The 20,965-nt window shown below is 31.0% G+C and overlaps 1 protein-coding gene across 2 annotated transcripts in view; it reads right to left on the bottom strand.

Annotated features, from left to right (window-relative positions):
- The window catches only part of tinc (transmembrane protein tincar), a 907,523-nt gene that overhangs the window by 791,599 nt on the left and 94,959 nt on the right, over positions 1-20,965 (bottom strand). The window contains exon 2 of one of the 2 annotated variants that reach the window (XM_075365746.1): positions 1,480-1,515. The exons of the other annotated variant lie outside the window; for it this stretch is intronic. The gene's annotated coding sequence lies outside the window, so the exon portion shown is untranslated. The remainder of the gene's footprint in view (positions 1-1,479; positions 1,516-20,965) is intronic. 2 annotated transcript variants of the gene reach the window in all.

Below are 20,965 nucleotides of genomic sequence, written 5' to 3' on the forward strand. Positions count from 1 at the left end.
CAGAAGAGGAAGAAATAATTTACGGTAATTTTATTAAATTACGGTATGTATTTTAAAATAAATAGCATATTTTTGTCGTTTAATTTTATAACACTAATGTATTTACGTAATTTATTTATTTATGTTAATAAACAAATAATAATAAATATATGTTATGACCACATTCAGAAATATTTGTCCTTCCAATGCAAAAAAAAAACAAAAACAAATCATTACTAAATTCAGTTTCATTCAAAATAAAATAAAGTTGTAATTTTTATAAAAACTATTCGTCTATAACTGAAAATTTTTAAATGTAGAAAGAACCTTTGTTATAATAAAAAGAAATTTGGTTTCTTTGTCTTAAAAATAACAAATTAATATAATTTCCATCACGGACCGTACATAAAACAAATTTCCAAATTGCAGTAGCGTACAAATTAATCCGAATAAAGATGTTATAAAATAAAAAGTAACTTAATTTAGAATTAAAATCATACCTATACAATTTGTGAATATATAGTAATTAATATCTCCTCGTTTATTCTTAATATCACTTCAAATACACGATTGGCAACGTGTCACAAGTTACTACACATTTTTTTTTATTTCTTCATCATGAAACCATACCGATATTATTGCTTTAATGAGGTCAACTTTTGTTACAATTAATTTTTTAGGATACTTTTTCGATTACTGCCCATAGATTTTCAATTGGGTTTAAGTCTACGGATTTTCCTTGCCACAGGAGCACTTTTATAATTCGTTTTTCAATGGCTTTTTCACTTTTCTGGCAGTATGGTATGGCGCAAAATCTTGCTGGAACACCCCTTTGAAATGTGCCACCCTCTGATGACAGCTGCGATCCCAGGTACTTGAATTTGGTGACTTTGTTAAGCAACTGTCCATTGACGGTTATAGATAAGTCAGTTTAATATCCCCACAGACTATGTATTAGGTCTTCTTGGTGTTGAAACATAGGCCATAATTGCTGAGATGTTTATTCCATTGCTGCATCGGTTGATCAAGGCTACGGCGGACACTATTTCGCGCAATATCATCCGCATAGAGAAGTGTCCACGGGTAAACGGATATTTAAGATATCAGGCAAAACTATTTACAAATAATGTTGAATATCCCCCTGCCCTAAATTCAATCAACTTAAAAGTTTGGAATTTTAAATAACTTGAGTAATATTTTTGTCGTTCGTTCAAAAGCTCAATTATCTACTACCGTTATATAAAAAGTAAAAAATTTTTAAATGTAAAACAACTTTCCTCCTTTTATATTTTGTCTAAACTTAGATCTCAACTTCCATGGTGCCAGCAATTTTTGGATTATGTGGGTTTTGAAACACCGATATTTGCAAAAATCCAGACACCTAAAATTTTGGAAGATCGCTATAGTTTTCCTTTATTATATCTATGCTGTTGCAGCAACAACACAGCTAAAACCGGGAAAACAGAATTTACAAAATTATAATAAAAATATTGTTTTTACCTTCATTAACTAATCGAAACAATCAATCCTCAATACCTGTAACAAAAAAGAGAAATAAATTATTAACAAAATAATTATTTTATCAAAATTCATAGTCGAAACATTCAATTTAACCGTTTCTCCTTGCACATAAGAACGTTTTCCTTATTTATTTATAATCATAAATTTAAACTATTAAATAGTTTATGGTTACAAAATAAAGACATCAGAGCAAGTGAATTACAGTGAATTCCAGTTAACAGGATCACCGGTATTCAGGATGACCGTTTAATTGAGGCAATTTCATTAAAACAGTAACATATTGGTATAATTGATGTAAAGTTACGCCCGTTTAAAAATGCCACTTTATAAGGTCCACTAGTTCCTTTGTTTCTCTATTTTACTTTTAAAATAAGACAATTTTATTATTTACGGTTAAAATAGTTTAACCGTTGCTTAAACACTATAGGCAGCAAGGTAAATTTTCTTTAACTACTAGGAGAAGAATTTGTTAGTGCTGGTCGGCACAGTACGTAATTTCTTGAACTTCCGTGGGAGTAATGAAATAATAAAAGAAGTTACTCAAAAATTGGATGAAAATGAAGATGAAAGCGAACCCGAATTTGGAACAGAACGGAACGCATCGATAGCGGGTAAATTTTATCTCCCTACTAATTGCAGAATCTGAAAAAAGTCCCTTGCTGCTGTGTCTATCTTTTATCGGACAAGTAATTATTTATTTAATGGCGGTTACTCTTAATTTATTTATGGACGAAATTTTCAGCTGCAGTCCGATCCTTTAAACCGGGAAGAAACTGTTTGATCGAGGCCGACCTTGGGAGACTAGCAGCAGCGTGTGAGCTTCGTTTTCTTGATGTGATTCCTCTTCAGATCATTCCCTGATGTTCCTTCGGTGCTAGAGCCTTCCGGTATAACAGGAATGCGCCTTTCGGGGGCCCTATTGTTTCGAGGATGCAAGGCGCTTCGCTTTCCGGAGGGAGACGCATGCACTGGCGGTGAGGAACCCGAAGTTAAACGCATGTCTATACAAAATAAAACAAAATCCACTGACGAACATCAGCAGTATTATATGCGAGAAAGTAGTGAATAAAGACCACAATTAGAGCTGCGAGTCTGTGCCAAATTTATAGAACTTCATGTAATGAAAGGGAGAGAACAGAAATTTTAGAAGAATTTTTTCAAGAGACATTTAAATACACATATTTAGTATTTTACTGAACATCAGTAGCGGTACATGTATGAGCACTGTGGAACTGCAGCATATCCTATTTCCACTTGATATTATCGATAACATTTAATATTATGAGTTCTTTTTTCTTTAATTCTTTCTTTATACTTGTACAATATATAATCCTTAAGGTTAATATCACTAGCCATCCCCCAGTTTATGAAATAGATACATAAATCTTTGTATAGAACTGCGCGCTTCACAGTTCCAGCAGCGTGGTGTTTGGCTGTTGTGCGCATGCCCACATAGAAAGCTGCACACGAGGCTGCGAGGGAGAGAGAGCTGTCGCTTCCGTAGTGCCTACCCTGGCGTGCTGGTGGAACGTAGATTTTTTTTACTTGCGTGTGTACTGAACGTTCCTTGTTCGTTCCCTTTTCTAGTTTAGTCGGTGGAAAGAATATGAAAGTGTTTAGTTATTTTTTCAGTAGCGATCAGAAGATGACAAAAAGCAAGGGCTCTATGATTGCCAAATCTGTCTAAAAACACGATGGAAGGGCGAAAGAGAAGGTAATTAGTAAAAAATTAATTATGTATTTGTTTCTGTGTACATGTACATAGAAATTTAAATTAAGCACCATTGGACTATAGTGTTTTTAAGCGGAGATTTTATTAAGTTATTATCTAATAATACTAAAAAAATATTATCTGTATTGACATTTTTTTATTTTTTTTTTCGGTTAAACCGAAGACGGTTTTTAAGCGCAATGTACTTAAAATCCGAGTAGCATGTTCTTGAATGTGATAAATTGTAAAATTATATTATTACCCTGCTTCCAGCTATTCTATTTGATTATTTTTTTTCGATTCTTTTATTTTACAGAAAACTTTAACTATGGCCTTGAAAAGCCCCAGAAAAAGTTTTTTTGGAACAGCACTCACTATTTTAGCTACGAGCCGCCACTGCTGAGTATAAAAAACACTCATTATTTTGACTTGTGCCACATTTTGCTTTTCAAGCCGTTGTTTTTTATTAATAATGTAAGACTATAAAACAATTTTGTAATTTAATACTGGGGTTTAGATAACTCTAATACTGTTTAGAAATAAAATTCTTAATAATAAAACGTTTAATCCCTGATTAATTAATTGGTGTATAATTCGTTATTATTCGTTAATAAATAGGGCCAGCCGTTTAATAGGCCGTATTGTTAATAGGCTGTGAATTGTTCCGACTATTCGGACTCCATTACATATTTTATTTACATTTTTATTGAAAAACTCCAATACATTTAAATAATACGAACAAAAGCTTTAAATGTTTAAATTGAACAACAAATTTTGATGTATTTGATTCTTCTACATCAGATTGTAACTTAACAAAATAAAAATCGAATTACAATTTTAAAAACCTTTTAATTCTATTTTTAACAAATAAATACATTCTACGTATATATATATATATATATATATATATATATATATATATACAGTCAAAAAACATTCATAAAATAAAAATCGCGAAAAAAATTGTTTAATAAAAAAGTGAAATTTTTATTTTAATGTAGGTGGATTTTAAATTTTATATTCTTTTCTTAGTAACGGAGGCATTTAAATCAATAAGACATTTAAGCAATTTAAAGAGATTGCATAATACACCAATACAAAATAGGGAACTGCCAAAAAGTTTGTAAACACAAACAAATTCGTACAAATTACAAACGGAATGTGAACTACACAATGAAATTATAGCTTATATAAAAAAAAACGGTAAAAATACATATTGTTCTTCTTCTTTTTTTTAACTATAAACAAATAAAATAGATCATGACAAATAACTGTTATTTTTTAAACTATTAAAATAAACTTGACAGTTAATCACAACAAACAGAAAAGAACCGCCTGTTACGATAGATATACTTTACAATACGTCTTGTTACGTTTGCATAACGAGCTATAATAGTAAATTTTAAAATCATCAAATATTTGTTTTGAAATTTTTAAATTATATTATTAAAATAAAGATCTCTGTTTCAAAAAACAAGTATAATTGCCACTTTTTTCTAGACACAGAATTTAAATGGAATTTCATATAACTAAAAAACAGAAATATAACAGAATAAAACATTTGAAAGAATGTTTTTCTTTCGGAATCAGTCCTTCAGTCTGAAGACCGACCCCCGATGTACGGATCTGTGAAGAGACGCAAACAAACTGAGCGCAAAGTTTGACTTGATACGTTGCTTAACCTGACAAAAATACCAGTTAAACGCCTATTAGCTTTACAGAATCATGGAGGAAACAACAAAACGATCATTGTCTTAGTCGAGTGAAGTGGAAACTAATAAAGTCTTTAAATAGCCTTTGTAGCTTATACCAGGCAAGAATATTGTACTGTGTGTTTCAAAATGAATATCGGTGTTTTAAATTATTGTAATATTTATTAAGTTTTACTAACACTAATAAATTATATATAAAATGAAAGAATAGCTCAAACACTTTTTCTTATACGTGTTCAATGTGAGCATCATTCATCACATGAAATATATCAAGCCGATAGAGAGTTCATATGTCGACACACCAAATCGAACCATAAATCCAATTTTTCCAAGTATCTCAACCCCAGCGCCATCTAGCGGGTGCATTTTTTTTGCAGAGGTATTTCTTTCCAAAGAATTAAGACATATTCTGAATACGAACCAAATCGGACTATAAATATAATTTTTCGAAATAGCTCGACCCTACTGCCACCTAGTGGATTTAAACTAATACAGAAACCTCCGCGGACGCATAAACAACAAGGCACCAAAGTTTCATCACAACTGGATGAATGGTATAGGAACGCATACGGGACAAACAAACATTCATTTTTATATAGAAGATTAATCAATGTATGTGAAACGTGAAAAATATCGCATAGATTTAAAACTCTTATTTCATTTTGAAATACACGGAAACAATGAAGTAAGTGGCTCTACTTTATTTAGATCGATTAGTTTTTGAACTGTTGTAGGTTGGATATTTCTTGCACAACAATCGATCAGTTTTCAATTTCTACGCTGCAGTTAACAGGCGATTCAAAGAGAGTAGAAATCAATATATTTGTTACTCCCGCCAGATTAGTTACTTCTCATTGTAGGCCTGGCTGAATCTGACTGAACATATTGACGAGTTGGCAGTTCCTATTATTACACTTGACCCTTTCTTTTTCCTGTTTAGCCTCCGGTAACTACCGTTTAGATAATTCTTCAGAGGATGAATGAGAATGATATGTATGAGTGTAAATGAAGTGTAAGCCTTGTACATTCTCAGTTCGACCATTCCTGAGATGTGTGATTAATTGAAACCCAACCACCAAAGAACACCGGTATCCACGATCTAGTATTCAAATCCGTGTAAAAATAACTGGCTTTACTAGGTCTTGAACGCTGTAACTCTCGACTCCCAAATCAGCTGATTTGGGAAGACGCGTTAACCACTAGACCAACCCGGTGGGTTTATTACACTTGACCCAGAACCAGTTTCCTCACCAATAATATTCGTTTGATAAAATCTTGGCACTGTAGAATGCTAGGACAGTAGATTAAACGTCCATGGAACATGCTGAAATGTGCTGGACTTTGACGATTAACAGCTTGAATGCCGGTGAATGAATAACACAGTAGTTAATCTTGTTCCAGAGTACTACGATTACTTCCTCGTAAATGGTAGTAGCACGAGGGTAGCTTGTTGTCAACCACGGAAATTTGTTGCAATCAGCAGAGAATATCTACTAGATACGAGCGTTCTCAGTCAACGATAAGCAGATTATTGCTGTGTGCCAATTAGGATTACCGCGTACATAATGTTAACAAGCAGCGTTATTTAAATTAGGTATTTAAATGAGGTTGGTTTCCTTGGCATTTCTCCCGCCACCACCCCATTCGGTCACCCTAAAGCATAAGACCGAATGTCTGAGCCACAAACGGCTACTGAGCCTCGAAACAGTATAGCGACCAGTGTCCTAACTAGCTTCTAGAGCAAACCTAAAAGCGTGGTACCGTACAACACTCGCTTGCGTGTTCCACCGCCAACTTGTCATATATCACTAAAATGGGTTGGCGCACTCCGTCAACTACTAAAGCATATAAGACTATCAATAATTAATTTATCTTGTCCAAGAAACCAATTCGCTGCCACGCTTAGGCCGCTGCATTCATCATTAAAGCGCTTGGAGCCTTAATCTGACTGATATCCAGCCGTATCTCTCGATTAGCTTCCTACAGCAGCGCAGTAGGAGTCTTTTCCCTTAGGTGAACTACTAATGTCGATTGAAAAATGCAACCGCATCAAGGAACTTTCACACGATCCGAGAATGCAATGTGGCTCTCGCCACATTCACTCGCCGCTTGTAAGTGGCCAATTTTCCTCTTGACCTCTAAGTTCCAGGATGGCCTGAGTTCTGGCCCACCAAGAGCTGGACAATCGAACATCATGTTTTCGTTCGACTGGACTTCTCAGCAGACGCACAGTTCATCAGCTGCCAGGTGGAACCGTAACAAATATTGGTTTAAATTTACATGTTTGGAGAGCATTCGAGCTCCCGTCGCCCTTAAAAACGAAGGAGAGGCATACCATCCACCCCCCAACACCCCTACAGATTCCTGTATAAATCTATACAAGGACCGTCCCGTCCCTTAGTCATGGCGTGCCATTCTTGCTGCCATCCTTCCATCGCAAGGTTGTAAAGCCTTCTCCGTATTTAAATGAGTTATTTAATTTTTAAATGAAGGTTGGTATCCCTGAAAAATTCTTACTTTTTTTGTTACTCGTTAACTCAGGTTGGCAACCCTGCCAAATTCTGAGTTTTTGTTACTTGTTTAATTGAATTTTTAAATAAAGTCTTACGCTCTTGTCTTCAGTCTAGTTTCATCCTCCAACTCAGCTTGTATTTATTAAAAACGTATAATTAATAAATACAATAATATTTTATATATATGATTTACAAGTTAAAGATTATAATAAAATTAATTTATATTACATTCGAAGTCAAGACTTTTATTAGTATGAACCGGCGAATAACAAATATTGAGAATAATTTAAACCCAACCGAGGTATTAAACCAAAGTGGCAAATTATTCGACATGTATGACGTAGTAATAAATCTAGAGATAGGTGTAGAGTGAGGATGTAAGAGGTCGAGTTCATCTTCGTATTTTGCAACACGATAGTATTTCAACTTGGGAGTATGCAGTAAAAAATGTAACTGTCATAATACACCAACAAACACACCAGCTAAACCGTCTATCATTGTTAGACTTGATTGGTTAAAAAACTATAAAAAAAAAACTCATTTTATTTTTCAAGTAAAATGAGATTACTATAGCAAGAACTTCTAAGATTATCCGATAAGTGAGGTGCAGGATTACATAAGTAAATTAGCTAAAAATAAATCCACGACAGTAATTTCAATAAAATCAATACATACTGAATGCAAACACCAATCTTTCAAATTCATGATGGATCAATAAATTATTCATTATACTAAGAGTTTATGTTAATTCTTTTTATAAGGAAATTTTTTTTTTTGTAAACAGGAGCGAATGGGAAAAAAGATAAGGTATCCCTAACGTGAAGTGGTATAATATAAAGGGGTTGAAATGAAGCAGTGGCGAGGAGGTAAGTTACCTACGGCTGCTTTACGGTTTTCATCAACGTGATGTTTAGTTATTGGTAGAAAAACGGGAAGAAGACTGAATGAAAAAGTCTGTAAGAGAGAAAGATAATACAAAACCACTTACTAATGGATGGACTGTACCTAATGCTGTGTGGTCTGAGTTAGTTCAGCACACAGCTTATTAGCTTTGCTTTCGACAGCATAAAACTCTCTGACTTAAACCTTGTCGGCAATTTATTTAGACTTAACTCGCTTTGGAAAAAAAAAAAAAAAAAAAACTTTTAATTCTGCAGCTAAAATCCATTGAATGTCTATAATACGATACCACAGTTAAATAAAAAATCTAATATTTTCTGAGCGCTAATTATGTATTCAGCTTAAAAAAAGAAATATTTAATTAAACAGTAATTCAGCTGCAATGACATAACTTTTACAAATACGTAGAAGTGTCTGGGTTTGTCAGGTTCTTGTGTATTAATAATGAACGAAAATTATTATTAAAAAAGCTGGCAAAGAGTCGGATAACTTTCCAGGAGAAGCCGGAAAGTACAGACTATTTAGAAGGAAAAGTTTGATTTTTTTCGGGGTCCTTAATGACTGTATCTCCCAATATCTTTGAACAATTGTAGCAAAATTAAATTTCATTAATAACTCATATTCAGAGATATTTCATAAAATAGAATGTGAAGATTTCAACCAAACGTTAATTGAAAAAATCTACAAATTAGACATATTTTTCCCCACCACTTAATGAGATTGTTCAAACAAATAATCAAAGTGATATACTACTGAAATTAATCCATTTAATTAGTACAACAATATGACTTTGAGCCAAGAAAGACAACAAGAGATAAATATTAAAAATTAAAAAACATGCTGACAAAAAATGCCGTTTAATATAAGTTAATTATTAATACAGAATAATTTAAGTGTGAGAAAGACGAATGTTTAGAGGACTAACGACCAATTTAAACCGATGCGATACTGTACCTATTAAGGGAGATTGGATGTTTTTTGTCTTCGAAACCCCATTTTTTCCACCTCCTGGGCCAGTGGTTGGTGATATTAAAAAGCTTTATTTGTATAAGTTTTAAGCCCTTATCTAAAGAATAGTAGGAACTTTAAACGAATTCGATATTTTAGTTAATAAGAAAGTTAAGATTTGTTAAGATTAAAGTTAAGATTTTTTTTGTAAAAGCCCTCCCATTTCCACATCCATCGTCCGATTTTGGCTGTTAACGAACTCGACCGAGATTTTGGGTCGAGTTTTTTAGGGAACAATTTGAAAGTGATTGGCACAAAATTACGGCAGTTATCATGTTCACAAGAAAGTGAAACATGAACATATGTATGTATGTATGTAGGTATGTAGGTATGTAGGATAAGTCCTAGTCCCATGAGTCTAACGGCCACCGTTCTCGAGATAATAGCGCGAGCGAAATTCGCATATGTCAATTCACCTCAAACCCTCTTTTAACTATCAATTTTTCAATAAATCTACTTTTTCATCTTGTAAATTTAAGAAAAAATATGATGAGGTTCTGCATCAATCGGTCATCACCACTTTCACCGAAAACGGAGTGTAACATCATTTTTCAAGTTAATGATTGTTTTATTGTATATGTTCCTTCAGATTTGCGAGACTAAAATAAAGCCGCAAAATACAATAAATTTATGGATAAAACACCTACATCATTATTCATTAATGTTAGTTATAAATGTATTTTATTACAACATACTACAGACTGTCTATGACGTCAGGGAATTCCCCGTAGCAGCTGTCACTCATTCATTAAATTAGTTCTTTTTTTTATTGGTTAAGGCATTGCAATAACATTGATCTCTCTACATAATGTAAATTACAGTTTTTCTACGAATGCGCAGTAGCATATTAATCGATGTACGTTACGAACAAATAAAATATAACTAACTATTCACATGGTATTTTCACAGATTTTAAGCTAATTATCGATACAAATACGGGTTTTTTAACTCTACAAAATTATGTCAAAAAGGTTGAAAATAATTTAAAGTATGGTACCGTAATAAAGAAAAGAATCAAAATAATTAATAGAATTTTACAATAATAAATCCGAAGCTGGAATCCCAGCCTGGGCTTTTTATGAGGTTAAAGATGATAATAAAGACGAATGAACTAAAATTATTAGCGGACGTATGTTTAAGCAATATCATATCATCATTACAATTGTTCACCTTATTTACAACAGATGTATTTTCATGTCGGTTCTACGTACTCGGACCAAGTAAGCAAAAAAGAGTGTCTATTTAATAAATCTTTTTAAAAAGTCATTGCGGAAAAACTAAAAAACTTTATGTTATTTAAACTACCATATCTTATTTTATTTTTTCTATCACAATGCAAATATGTGACAATTCTATAAATCTACATTTAATAAATACGGAACATCAATAACTTTATAAACGAATATAAAGATTAATTTCATTCAAATCTGACTGTGTAAAGATCATTAACTATATATATATATATATATATATAAAAATTATTTTTATACAAATACATTATTAGTTATAGTCGAACGAATAAAATGTTTAATTACAGTCTAATATCAATTAGAATCTGTAAACATTAAACTGTCCTTTATTGATGTTATACCATGTTCAAAAAATTTATTTGTTTTTTAATTATATTATATTTATATAATTAAATATTATATTTTAATATTATTTTATTTTGCATTATATTTATATATATTATATTTCATAATTAATTTTGATTTTCATTTGAACCTTAGAACGCTTGACTTCGAAATCAGCTGATTTGTGATGACGAGTTAACCACTAGACCAACCCGATGTGTATATCAACTAACCTGCTACTCTTCAAGAGCTGCGAAATCGAATACTTACAGCAGTGAATTCAATAACCAGGGTCGAGTTACCAATAAAAATAATTTGGGACCAATTAAAGTAATTAACTGTTATTCATAAAAATCGATTTCTACATCCTTGTACGAAGTAAAGGAAGCACTGTATCGCGAAAAATTTCGGTTTTCAAATTTCAACGGAAATTTCTATTTGACCATCCCTGATTCCATTTTCACTATTTTCGGGTTGACGTCTATAAGTACGTGCGTATGTATCTCGCATAACTCGAAAACGATTAGGCGTAGAATGTTCAAATTATGGATTTAGGACTGTTGTATCATCTAGTTGTGCACCTCCCTTTTTGATTGCAATCGACTTGACCAGAAGTGACCAAAAAAAGCCCAAAATCCAAAAAAATTTGGATTCTGGAGTTTTTCTTGACTGCAGTAATTGAGAGCTTTTCAACGATATATCATCTGGACTTTTTTCCAGAGTTATAGCCAAATAAAATTTTAAATAATGAAATATTTGGTTCTTACAAGGGAAGGTACATCGGTTCGAATCAGACTTCATTTCCTTCTTTTTTTTAAATGAAAAGTACCTAAACGTTTTATTTCATTAATAACTTCTGATTTGTTTTAATTTTTTTATTGTTATTACTGAATTATTTATTGTAAAGCATTTTTTAGAATCAGAGGTTAACGATTATTAATAAATCAAAATAATAAAAATAAAAAAAAAATTGAAAAAAAAGATTTCACCGGTGCTAAGAAGGGAATAAAAAAAATTGCAAACTTAAAAGTAAGAAAAACTTATTCAATTCAAATTTATTCAATACCACAATGGTTGCATGTGAAAAAAAGATTCACATGATTAGCATACGACAAGCCCAATCTTCTTACAATTCCAGCAATATTTTGGTCATCCCTTGCCGTGACGGTGGGTCACATCAAAAATTGCTTCAGACAAAAGTTTTAGGTAATGTTTAGAGGACTAACGACCACTTTAAACTGATGCGATATTGTGCCGATTAAGGGAGATATTATTTTTTTTGGTATTTTTCCACCCCAGAGCTAATGGTTGGTGATATAAAAAAACTTTACTTAAATATGTTTTAGGCCCTTATCTAAAGAATAGTAGGAACTTTAAACAAATTCGATACTTTACTTAATAAGAAAGTTAACGATAATTTTAATTTTTAAAAGCCCTCCCATTTCCACACCCAAGGTACGATTTTGGCCGTTGACGAACTCGACCAAGATTTTGGGTCGAGTTATATAAGGAACAATTTGAAAGTGATTGGCGCAAAATTACGACAGTTATTGTGTCCACAAGTGAAATATGTATTATGTATGTATGTATATATATATATATATATACATAAACGTTTGAGCTGACGGTGGTTTTGTGGTCTAGGGGGATATGAAATGCGAAGATGTCAAAATTTTCCGAAAGTCGAATCATGGTACCCATTACGATAGGTAGCTTTCTTATGAAATCTACCTAAAAAAAATCTGATGGTGGACATCACATGACTTCCTTGTACGCCTATTAAATTACTCATACACACTTTTTTTTAAATGAAAAGTACATAAAATTTTATTTCATTAATAACTTCTGATATTTTTTCATTTTTTTTTTGTATTATTATTATTATTATTATTATTATTATTATTGAATTATTAATTTATCGTAAAAGATTTTTAACAATCTGAGGCTAATAATTTAATAATTATTAGCATAATGATTATGATTATTATGTAATAATCATTACATATAAATTTTTTAAAAAAAGTTAAAATTAAAAGGGTGATGAAGTCTGATTCGAAACGATGTGCCGTCCTCTTGTAAGATCCAAATATTTCATTAATTAAAATTTTGTTTTGGCTATAACTCTGGAACCAATGAGAATAAATACCACTCATGATATATCGTTGAAACTTCCCAATGAGGGCTTATTACTGCATTTAAGAAGTTCATAATCCAATTTTTATTTGGATCATGGGCTTTTTTGGACACTTTTGGTTAGGTCGATTGCAATCAAAAGGGGAGGTGCACAACTAAATTTTATAACAGTCCTAAATCCAAAATTTCAACGTCATACGGCTAATCGTTTTTGAGTTATGCGAAATACAAACGTACGTACGTACAGACGTCATGCCGAAACTAGTCAAAATGGATTAAAGGATGGTCAAAATGGATATTTCCGTTGAAATCTGAAAACCGAAATTTTTCGCGATCACAATAATTCTTTTACTTCGTACAAGGTAAAATACTCATACAAGTAGAAAAATAATATATATGTATTTCCATTAAAATAGTAAACTAAGATATTAAAAATTTAAGTAAATTTTAGGTATTTATTTTACAACTCCACATAATTGAGAACAGTAAATATATTTTAGTACGTATTATACCGAGTAAGCCACTTAAAACTGCTGTAGATTAAGGACACTTGCGAAATGTCAAATTTTTATGAATAAAATGAAAAAAAAAAAGTTAAAACGGTTGTTTCTGTTGCACGACTTTCACATTCACATACAACAACTTAATTTAATATATTTATAATTTTATTTAATATTATATTCTTTCGTTTATTTAATTCTATGATTCTAACTAAAGCGTGCGTACAACCCGTATTTAATTTGCGCGGGTGTGGCAGTAATAGCGGCCAGTAGCAATGTACAGTTGCAAAAAATCATTTCTTTGTTTTATTCAATTTTTCTAATACCATTTAGTTTAGAATTAAATTTTCTACAAGTTTTGTTTAATTTTTATGTGTTTATTACCCATATATATTTTTGTCTAGAGTGCCTAAACATATAAGAATTTTATTCTTATAATAATTTTACTTAATTATTCAAAGGTCTAATACGTTAAATTTATTTAACGTATTTTTTTTCAAATAAAACATTTTTAATTTATTTTGAATGTTTAAATAATGTCATTAAGATTAAAAATGATTTCCTTTATTGAAAAACAAAAAATGATTTTTATCATGTTCTAATTAATTACAGTAGTCACTCATCGTATGACTAGGCCAACAAAGTAAATTTTTTCCCACATGAACCACCTGGGGTGGATTAAAACATGGTCGTTATTACTTTTTTTTTTTTTTTAATACATACATATCCTTAAATTGATCACAACCCTACAGGAACTAAAAAGACCTTGAAGCTGAGTCAGCCAACTAACATGAGACATCCAACCGACCCTAAATATTAAATTACTTATATAGACCTACTATCAATGAGTCATAACTTAGTACAATAAGCAATAAGACTTGTTTCAGAATTATTAATACAACTGCTACCGTTTTATCGTAGTATATAGATTAATATGAATTTTAAAAAATACATTATAAAAATTATGCTACTAAATTTTCGTTTCTACTTCTTTGAACGAAGGAAACAAGCCTGTACGTACGTACGCACTATCTCACATAACTCAAAAACGATTAGCCGTAGGATGTTGAAATTTTGGATTTGGGACTGTTGTAACATCTAGTTGTCCATCTCCCTTTTTGAATGTAATCGACTGAACCAAAAGTGTCCAAAAAAAGCCAAAAATCCAAACAATTTGTATTTTGGACTTTTTCTTAACTGCAGTAATAAACCCTCATTGAGAGCTTTTCAATGATATAAGTGGTACTTATATTCATGGGTTCCAGAGTTATAACCAAATAAAATTTTAATTAATGAATTATTTGGATCTTACAAATGCACATCGGTTCAAATCAGACTTCATTTCATTTTTTTTTTTTTTTAATTTCAGCATATTGATTATTAATAATTATGAACCTCTGATTGTAAAACTGTTTTTACAATAAATAAAATAACTCAATAATAACAATAAAAAATAAATAAATATGATAAATTATCAGAAGTTATTAATGAAAAAAAATTTTATGTTCTTTTAAAAATGTGTATATGGGCATACAAGCAAGTCATCTGGTGTACACATCAAATTTTTCACATCATATTTAAAGATGTGTTTTAAAAAAAAATTATATGGTTTCTAAGTTTATATAGGCCTTCAAAAACAATTGTCTAATTTATTATTACTTTATTTTCAAGACGTATTTTACTTTAAGGTATGACTTGTGTAATTTTATTACAATTGACCATTACCCGTAGATAAATCGATAGATAGATCGATAATCATTCAACAGGAACAAAAAAATACTGTTTTAATTACAGTGTTTAATGCGTTATTTTTCTATTATAGATATTCTCAGTTAGACCATAAACTCGTATCATCTATGCGGATTTCTCTTTCCATTTTTTTGAACTGTCTCCCGTAAATATTTAAACTGTTATCCTTTTCTATGTGACCGATATTTGTTAACAGAAATCCTTGCTCTACTATTAATGTTGGACATGAATTTAGTTTTTTCTACAGAAATTCTTAAACCTGTTTTACTATCTATTTCTTCTAAAAGATTAATCTGTGTTGTCGCGTCTGTTAGATTTTCGTAAAGTATGGCAAAATCGTCTGCTAGTTTATTTCAATAGATTTATTCTTTTCCTCAATTTTTTTTTTTTTAAATTTTGCATACTTTTAGTTTATCATTCCAAATTCTTACTATTTTTTCCAACACACAATTAAAGAGAAGCGGTGATAAAACATCATTAAATTTTACTAATAATGACTATTTTTTTAAAGAAGTATTGTTTTCTGCTTTACTAACAAGAAACCGCATTTTTTAACTTTTAAATGTATAAAAATATTCTAACTGTACTATGTATACAGCCTGAAATTTTAAATTACCATTACAAAACTTGGGAGTAAATTACAACACATAGTGGAACGGAGGAATACAAAAACATTCAATATGGTATCGCGTCATTTAAGAATTAATATTAATTTTTTAAGCTAATTAATAAATATATATATATATATATATATATATATATATATATAACGGTTAAGAGAAATAAAATGAAAAGAAATCTATAAATCTGTTGGGTTGATTACTTTAATCTTTTAAACTGCACTGTTTTTATTTTTTATTTAACAAAAAATAAAGTAAGGTAAAAGTTCGACCCGTATTTAATCTATCTTCTTTCTAATACTCAAGTTTACTTTTTATCATTGGGTCCAATTTCAGTGATTCTTATTTTTATTTTTAGAGGAAATATCCTTTATTCCAATATTAAAAAATAAATTAATCTAATAATAAATTTATTCCACAAAACTTAAGAAAAATATTTTTTTTAAATAAATATTGCTTATATAACTGGGCGATTTTAAAGGGACTTTTTAGTTCATTATTGGTTTGAATTGAATCTTTTGAGAAATTATACAGTCTAAAACCAAATAAAATTCTAACATTAAGAGTGTTTCAAAAAATAGAAAATAGAAAACTTGGGGAAAATACACGACATACTTATTCTTCCTTAGTTCACGTTCAATACCAATCTTTTTACGATCTATATATTATACCACTGCTTACCACACACACACTCTTTACCACAGTTTACCACTGCACCGGGTTGGTGCAGTGGTAAACGCATCTTCCCAAATCAGCTGATTTGGAGGTCGAGAGTTCCAGTGTTCAAGTCCTAATAAAGTCAGTTAATTTTACAGGGATTTGAAAGCTAGATCGCGGATACCGGTGTTCTTTGATGGTTGGGTTTCAATTAACCACACTTCTCAGTAACGGTCGAACTGAGATTGTACAAAACTACACTTCATTTACACTCATACATATCATCCTATCATCCTGTGAAGTATTGTCTTAACAATACTAAGCAGAAAAAAGAAAGATTATATTTACAATTATAAGCAATAATGCTTATATTTTTAATATGTAAAATATGCTAATATGGAGAATATTTAATATGACCGGTATAAAACAGCATGTTATTGTGTTCTCTAATTTTTTATTCATCAATTATTATAAAACATGCTATAAAAAAATTTTATGAGAAAAAATGGCGGGCGTAAATGGACAACGTAGCAAAATAATTTAACAAATGACTAATATTTAAAACGTGACAACATTTTTTTCTTTGTTCTTAATTTTTCATTGTAAAATTAAGAAAACTAAAGAGCGCCGAGTTTAACAATTGAAATATTAATTTTTTGACAACTTAAATAATTACATCTTGTCAGAGCTTTATAAAGAAAACAAAAGCGTTGAAGAACAATAAAGTGTTTGTAGGTATAAAATATTAACAGATAAGTTTAAAAAAGAGAAGATGAAATCAAATGGGGTATGAAATAAAACAATAGAAAGCTTAAAATGAACAAAGGAATACGTTCTGTAAGAGAATAAATAACCGAATGAATAACACTGTGATAACAAGGAAGGAAAATCCTGATTTTCCCAGGAATTTATATTTAACAATTCATATCAAAGTACATTTTATTAATTCATCATTAATTACGAAATAAGTTAAAACAATGATTAGATTTCTAAGAAATTTTGATTACTTTAGAAATCTTTTATTTACTTGAATTTTTAAATTCGCTTATTTTCGTTTATAACAGATTAAACAAAAACCGTAGCAAGAACATAATTTAATCCTGGAGTTTCAAAATAATACAGGTTAAGAAGTACATTCGTAGCATACTGAAATGAATACACAATATTCTAATACCTTTATTAAAACCAACAGGGTACGAGCAATCTCTTCTTCCTTTTAAAATAAAAAATCTAAGTCGAAGATTATATCCTATGAAGATAATTTACCTCAAATTGAATGCTGTAAAGAATATCTTTTAAGCCTCTAATAAATAGCTACTGAAGTATTACTTTTACTCGATATTTGTTGGAATTCTTAAATAATCCGGGTCTGTCAAATAAAACTGAGTACCAATGTTTATAAAACTTTAATTTACTTTTTCAAATAGAAATAATAGAAACAGGATGTTGCGTCGTTGACGGGACGCCCTTGGTCAACAGCGTTACGATAGATTTTAGAGCGAGGGTGGACTGTACATGTTCATAGGTGATGAATGAAAGACACCTTGTTGATTACTGAAGTACTGTTAAATTGTACACCGTCTTGGAGGTTTAAAATAATTTTGTAACATAACACTTGTACTTATAACTTAATGTTAAAAATAGCAAACATAAATTAAATAAAACTTAAAGTAATATCCATCCGGACACGACCGCCTTGGGTCACTTATGAGTGCAGACTGGTATAAGACGCTAAGTACAGTGCTCGAGGAAGCAGCTAGTGACATAGAGTGGCGTGATTGTCTGGTGTCCATAGTTTATTGTGGGCACCCTAACTACTGCTAGGTTTCAGCACCTGACGGAAGAGGGGGAGAAAACGAAACACAGCATTAATACTTACAACAATAAATTTTGTATATATAGGAAATGCTCAATAAGGCTCGCAATTTTACCCAGAAAGCGTTTCAACATGTTTGGAAAAACAACCTGAACAATCACAGGAATATTTGCATTTACAGATTCAGTTATATTATAGATGCATTTATAGATTCAGTTATATCTCGAGGCAAAATCTCGAGATACTGAGAGTGACCTTGCTCTATAGCCTCACCCCCTTGACCTTTTAAGTTGAAAATTTAATGGCATGAATGTCCTATATATAGAAGTAATCTGACCAATTTTGGTCAAAATCGGTCCGGTACTTCTCAAGATTTAAGATGATTTAGAGGCCAACACCGAAATCACACACGTACATAGAGTCATTAACATCCAGCAAATTTCCATTTGGTTTTTGAATTCCTTAGGTGTTAAAACGTCAAGAACCGGTGAAAACCGCATATGTCCAAATTGGATCGATTACAATACTTTCCCTTCTAGAGATGTAGCAGTATCTAAACGGGAAAGTAAAATTCAATACCTTTGCTTCAATGGTTAAAGTGATGTTAACGAAGTTTGGGGCTTAAAGGTCCGTGGAGCTGCTATAGCCGATTGGTTTAAGGGACTTAAAGGTCCAACTTATTGCGATTATTTGGAAGAACAAGGTACACTCAACAGTGAGTACTACTGCGACATGCTAGAAAATATAGTGAAATCTGTTATAAGATGATACCGTTTTGGTTCTCTCTTAAAAGGCGTAATTATTCTCTAAGATAACCGCTCACATACCCCTCAATAGACACGGGAAACTATTTAAAATCTGGAGTGTTTGATGTTGCCAAATTTACCTTACAATCTCCACCTCGTACCATCAGATTATTTTATTGTTTGGTTCTTTGTGATTTTAATGTGGCACCGAATTCGGAAGCAATCAGCGAATGAATTTGAAAACTCACAGAAAGATGCCTAAATGTAGCCGAAGGTTATGTTAAAAAACAGCTTTAGTTTATTGCAACCGAATAAATAATAATTTTTCTACAGTTATTGGTATGTTTTAATTATTAAATGACCTCACTTTATGTAATATAAAATAAAATAATTTTAGCTGAAACATAGAAAATATGGGGCTTTTAAATTTCAAAGGATAATATGATACATTATCTGTATTCCGATCAGAGCGAATAAAAAAAATTAAAAAATGTGAATTTTTTAACATACTGTACATAACTACATAAATCACTAAATTTCAATTTTTGATTTGGCGTTATCTTTTTTCTTTTCAAAATCTTGTCATTATGATTATGTTAATAATGGTACAGTATTACCTGCGAAATTATACACGTACGAAAAAATAAATAATAAATATCAATAAAAAAAATTGTTAAATGGTGTGATACAATCTATAAGATGCTTTAAATTGGATAAAACTGATATTTCATAGAAGATTAGATAATGATTTACAGATGTTTAATTGTAAGAGTTTAAGTCGGTAACTAAAATGTTGTACAAGGTAGAAAAGCTTCATAATTCTCTCAGAATGCGAAGAGATAATCACTACTTAAGAACAAAATTAACCTCTGGTCGTTTAATCCATGAAGATAAATTCAGTACTTTCCTTTATTCGTTCCTAGCTTCTCTTTCTAATTTTTTTCTTCACAATTTTTTGAATTTTCTTATAGGAGCAAAATATCAAACAGTACGTGTTGATAAATACACTTATGTAAAATTCCGAACAGCTTGATTGATAAACCGGTAAACGTTCAATATATTTTATAAAGATAAGTGATTAAACAGAACATTCTGCTAAAATGTAGTTAAATTTAATTTATTTTTACCCTTTTAACATAGGTTAAGTGAAAATTGCATTACAAAAGAAAGAGCGACAGAAAGAAACGGCGATAGAGAAAAACAAGAACAATAAAGTTAGTGCAAATTTACTACCATAAGATAAAAAGAGAAAAGAGGGTTTGAAATTCGTACCCACATCCCATAATACCATAGTGTAGCAACAAAATAAGCCCCATTTTTAAGAGGCTGTCGCATCATATTAGACTCATCTAACACCCGCAGTTAGAATCTACTTCTCCCTTCCCATCACATAATACAACAGTAACAGCACTCTTCGCATCATCGCATGCGTTGTGAAAGAACACCATCTGCTGCTCGGGGCGCTTCTATTACCTGCTCTACCTCTTTCCAACGACGACATATATCTACACTCCTTCTAACCAAACTCTTGTCTTTATCCAACATCTTCTATGGTCTATCCGCCTTACCGAAATCTCTTTCGTTTTTTCTACAACGTTATACTGGAAAAAATATCCCCGACTATACCTAATCTATTTTACGGACGGTTTCCTTTAAGTGTCCATCAATATTAGATTATAGTTGCAGCCCCTAGTACATAGATCAAAATAACTTTCTATGTTAGTAAACTTAGTTACCATTGAATTTCTAAAACAGCGATCGATACCAATTTATGTAATAACTTACAAAATAAAAACTAATTTTATTAAGGGAAACAGAACAGAAAT

This window comes from Lycorma delicatula, chromosome 5 (assembly GCF_047948215.1).
Source record: "Lycorma delicatula isolate Av1 chromosome 5, ASM4794821v1, whole genome shotgun sequence".
Lineage (NCBI taxonomy): Eukaryota > Metazoa > Arthropoda > Insecta > Hemiptera > Fulgoridae > Lycorma > Lycorma delicatula.